We start from the raw sequence: 5,827 nt of genomic DNA, 5'->3' as shown, positions 1-5,827 counted from the left end.
CATTATACCCGCTCTAAACGAGTATGTTGGTATAATTAAACTAAGATCTATACAAAAATTTCATTGTAGTGGCCCAATTACTTTCTACACTCGTTGTTATGGTTGAAGTACAGTTGTATTCCAGTTGATCAACATAGAACACTACTTAAATTATTTGTGGCACGGTAAGAGAGAAGCAAACATGTACTACCTTTAATTTTAAGCAAAGAAAAATTAATTAATGTCAACCTTCTTCTTCATTTGAGGATGGAATTAAAGTTCCTAATTTGTGGGAATAAATTAGAAGAACAAGGTGTCAACCAAAGAAACATTATGATTAGAAACTTCTTTTATCTGCATCTTTTATTCTTTACGTGGGAATAAAAACAGCATCAGCTTGGAACATAGCACTTTAGATCATATTTAATAAGTGGGAGCTATGTTGCAAATCTGTATGTTTGTCTTTCACCAGACATTTAATTTGCTAAAAATGCAGATTGAACAATACCTGGTAGTTTATTAATGTAGTTTGTAATACGTTTTAATTAAAAAAACTCGATTGGTTTCAGTAGTTTTTCTTTGTCAGAAATATGTAATTACTTATTAATTATCTGTTCTCTATGAGTAGTTGTAACTGTTGCTTAAAACCAACACATCAAATCACAGTCTGAAAATAATTTTACTGATTCTACACTTTGACATGTTGAGATATAAGCCATATATAAAGCAACCTAATTCCAGACAAGCAAAATAAATACTAAAATTCTGACTAACCATAATACAACAGGGACATCAATTTAAACCTACTTAAATAAATTTAATATAATATTTGATAAAATAATCAAACTACAATAAAAAAATCAATTCCACAAAATATACTAACACAACATAATACAACAAATTTATTATTATTAAATAACTAAATAAACAAAGAAACGATATAATATGAAACGTCCCCTTTCAACAATTATACACGACTGTGCTTAAACTGACACACAATATTTTTAGCGCAACGCAATCTATCAAAAATCCCTACAAAAGAATGGCCCTGACTAACATTAACCTGTACATTTTTTCAAATCACTTACCTCACCAAAAATCTTCGTTACTCGAACTACTGCAATACAGCGAGCGCCACTACTGCCAGCTAAATAAAAGATTCAAACTACGGAAGGCACTAACTACTGATAGGCATAGTTAGCAAATGAAAGATTTTAATAGAGAACAAACAATGTATTTACCTTAATAGTGTTGAAAAATCATAATATACATAGCAGTTCATAATATCCATTCTGTACTCAAAAATCCGCCATCTCATTTCCCACATCCACCACTGCTGGCGGCTCACCTCCAACTGCGCAACGGTACGCGCTGTTCACATCCAGCTGCCGCTGCCCAACACTACAATGGCAGACAACAATGCAAACTAGTCACAGACTGCACACAGCACAGCCAGTGATTTTCATATAGAGCGCTACGTAACGTTGCCAATGAGAAAACATAAACAGCCTACTTACATAAAGAAAACATAAACAGCCTACTTACATAGCCCCCACTACAATGGCAGACAACAATGCAAACTAGCCACAGACTACACACAGCACAGCCAGTGATTTTCATATAGAGCGCTACGTAACGTTGCCAATAAGAAAACATAAACAGCCTACTTACATAAAGAAAACATAAACAGCCTACTTACAAATACATTAAATAATCAAGACACTCTGATTTGCACAGAACAGTTTTCAGTGTAAGTGAAATACTCTACTAATAAGTTATATCTTGAACATTTTCCTAGATACCTTTCCACTACATGTATTATGTTACGACTTATCTAAATTGAAGATATCTTAAAATAATTTGAATAGAATAATCAATAATGAGAGTGACGAGCAATGAGTACCCATCTCAGAGCCGATATCAGTTAAATTAAATAATTAAATTACTATCAAATCCACCTTCATTAATGGTATTTCACTATCAAATCCGTTATAAAGAAAAATCTATTGTAACTCACCTCCTCTTAATTATAAGCTGCACCTTGACCTGAAATATTTTATAATTATAAATCTTGATAACCATAACTCTAAAAAGATTCTATGATAACGCACATACGCAAACAAGGAAGTCATGTAGAGTAAATCTTTTATTATCAATCATGAGGTTGGTTCCTCTGAATGGAATAAGATACCGCCAAATTTGTACAAGTAATTGTCGTTGTTTAAAAATTACACACCCAGACTATTACGAAGTATATTTATAATCGTCCTTTCGCCCAATTATACCATTCTCAAGTGAATTGTGGAGTTGCGAGTATATTATAAAAAAATCTTCGACGTTTACAAGAGCCTGAAAACTATTTTTCCGGTTGGCCAGAAAGCGATGGAGAGCATATTGACCTAATTTCTAGTCTGCAGGCCCACATTACTCGTCGTACTCACTGAGAAAAGAAATGTTCCTACTTGCAATTTACTCTGCGGGATCAGGAACTAAATAAAAGTTTTGGTTTGTAACTGACAAATATATGCAGTAGAAGTTCACACCTGTACGGGAAGTTCCAAGCAAAAGTTTCTGTAGTCAAAGTTAGTTACTCGGCTTAAAAGTGGAAAATAATTTCGCCCCTTGCCACACGGTTTTGTGAACAGTCCAGGCGGCATTCAAACAGCTACTTCCGTGAAATCTAAGCGATCCAGGTCGGCATACAGTCCTCGTGAGGTAACTTCCTACCTTTACCGAAATGCTTTTGCTAGCAATCCGTCTATCGAAGGTCCACCGTACGCACGCGTTTGACTGACGTCGACAGCTTGATATCTTGGTGCGAAGTGTCTCTTCTTACAGCCTCACTGTGTGCATTTATATATGGGCGTAGCGTAGAAGCGAACTTCTACTATCAACAGCTCTAGGCACAGGTGGGAGCTTCTAAATGACCCCATTCTCAAACAGATATTAACAAATAACTCTGTCGTTTAACAATTTGCAAACTTCTTAATTTTTATATAATTAAAACTAAGTTTGCTTTAGTTACTGAGAAAGGTTTAGTTCGGCAGCATTTAGACCTTGCCGGTTACAATTTTTAGAACGTAGCTAACACCAGAACACAACTTCTGGAGATCCTCCTTAAGTGTCCCCGCAGTGTTTTAATTTATGACTAAGTCTTGAAACTTGAATGATAGATCGGAAATGGAGAAACACTTAGCTTAGGTGCGGCATATTATTAAAGCAAAGAGTGATATATGCCTGCGAGAATTGGACGTTCCGTGCTACAATCGCATCTCTCTGGAATAAGTAACCAAAGACTCCGTGTGAAGCAGTTACGGAGATCGGACCTGTTTTATGTTGGAAATATTTTGCTATTGTTGTGGGACCCTATTAAGCTACATTGTGAATGTTTAGTTAGTCGATGACACAATAAACAAAGTCAAGATAATAATACGCATTCAAGGTGAGTATTTATAAATTTATAAAAGATTTGACAAATATTCTTCAGATATCACGTGATGTAGACCGATCGGTGATGCAGTGTGGAATGATAGTGCGAGCCTGCATCTTTTCACGGTCAATATTCTGCGAGAGTATATCGCAGAAGCAATAAACTTTTCGTTAATGAAAAAGTTAGACACATAAATCCATACGCTTCCTAGTACCTAGTTGTGCCGAACGATTTTCGTAACGAATTAAACATTTTATAGATTTCAAGTGGGGTAGTTCCGACGATGAGTATCAGCGAGATCGACGCTGCGGGACAAGTGGTATTTAAAACCTAAGACACATTCTCTCTATCTTTTAAAAGATTTGAGCTAAAACCTAAATAAAACCACTGGAAATTATAACTAAAAATAGCAAAAATAAATAAGAAGCAGAGAATTTTCTTAAACAAAATTTCTTAAATAAATAAATTAATTAATTAAAATATAATAAACTTGTTACAGCTGTATTATTTCATTAGTGTAATCGAGTGATGTAATCATAACTTTGTATAAAAAATACAATTGAGACTTAATCTGTTATGAATAAGGATTTTTTTCGGTCCAAATTTGGTTGTTGGTAAATAACTTGAAAAGTAACAGAGGTAGCTTAATGGAGCCACATGTTTTCATAAGAAACTGAGGCTACATACGAATTTTCGTCTTACTGAGACTAATATTTATGGCCTTCAACTTTTCTTAGAAACGCTGATTTTGAACAAATTGTTGCCCTGATCAAGTTGGGACTTGTAACTTTTGTGACATACATTTGCACATTATGAATAATTTTGAGGTGTCCAGCTTCATTATTTAGCGCCACCTAACTTTTTGTTAAAATAATATATTTAGTGAAACATATTCATCAGATCATTCTGATAATTTCCTGAAGTGTACACTGACAAAGCTTGGGAAAGTTATTTTAGTTTTCAATTTCATTATTAGGTTACAGTGAATTCCTTTGTATGCTAAGCGCAGGCGTATTATGACGACATGGCTCCAGTAGTAGTAAACTGGGCTAAGTCCCGGTACAGCCGCTCTCCTCTGTCTCTCTCGCAGTGATACAGCGCTTCTTTCGCCATGACTACCTGCTGCTGAAATTTTTGACCCTTCGTTCTGAAAGTAAAGACAAATGCACAAGATGCTACGAAGAGTTAGGTTCTTGGTAATATCGAGAAGTCCACTCGGTATGTTGTTCGACCATTTTCCAATAACGAGTAACCACTTAAAAGGCGTTAAAGCTTCCCAGTGACATTACAAATCAGTTTAATTCACATGTTCAGTACAAGTATGCAGTAAAAGAAAATCGATGTAAAAGTATATTTTGAACTGTTGATACGAACCTAGATGTACCTCTAGGAATTTGTAATTTGGTCTTAATGATGACAAGATATAACACTCGACGACTCGAGTACTTTGCATCATAATAAATGCATTTGTATGAGGATCTACATCCAGCAAGCTTGTGAAACAGAGTATTGGTCTCAGGTTTTCTCCCTGATTCATTCACGGAGGTAACGTGAAAATAGTGTGCACTATGTATCACCCGGTAATGTAGTCAAGATATACCAAATGTGTATTCATAATCTGTAGTAGAGCAATACTTGAGGTCAGGATACGTCTCCCCCAAATTTTATGGTAGGTTTTTAATTTGTGCGGCTATAGCGTAAATTGTTGTTTTATAGTTATTGAAGATATTTTAAATACGTCTTTGAAAATACAAGAAAGTGCGCGTTTTTGTCACAAATTTTAATCCATTTTATTCATGTAACATATTATCACTGGTCTGCAATGAAATGTATTTATAACGTGTATTGGTTTATAGAGCTGAAAGCAATTTCTCACAAAAGATTTTGAACCACAACAGGAAGTATCCCGCTGATATCATGTTTGTGGGGTAGTCCATCGTTTGGAATTATTATTCTTTTGCATAATCACACATCAGTTTTCAGCACTGCACATTTTTTTGGTGTGAAGTACGACAAAATATAGTACCTCTACTCTTTATTATCTTACATAAGGCTGAATGTGTCCTCGTGTGCTTTTGTGTAAATGTTGTTGCCAACTTTACAACAAGGTTTGATTTCCACTTGGTTTCTTCAGCCACTTTTACATCAATTGAAAACGTTGTTTGTCCGTGTTACAGGATTAAATTAATTACCCATTATCCAGTGACTCGCGGAGTGCTCTTTGAGTACAATTGTCAGGGGCCCTGTTCCATTCTGGTGGCAAATACTGTGCAGAATGGCACAGCAGTAACATTTCGTACCAGCCTGAGGTTCCCCAAATTTATCTCCATTGTCATTTGCTGATACATGTGACAGAAGAAGAATTGTAAAATCCCGTTGGTACTGAAGCACAAAAAGCCAGAAGTACGGGCTATAAGC

This window comes from Schistocerca cancellata, chromosome 7, assembly GCF_023864275.1.
Source record: "Schistocerca cancellata isolate TAMUIC-IGC-003103 chromosome 7, iqSchCanc2.1, whole genome shotgun sequence".
In the NCBI taxonomy this organism is placed as follows: Eukaryota; Metazoa; Arthropoda; class Insecta; order Orthoptera; family Acrididae; genus Schistocerca; species Schistocerca cancellata.
This window is presented reverse-complemented; position numbering follows the sequence as displayed.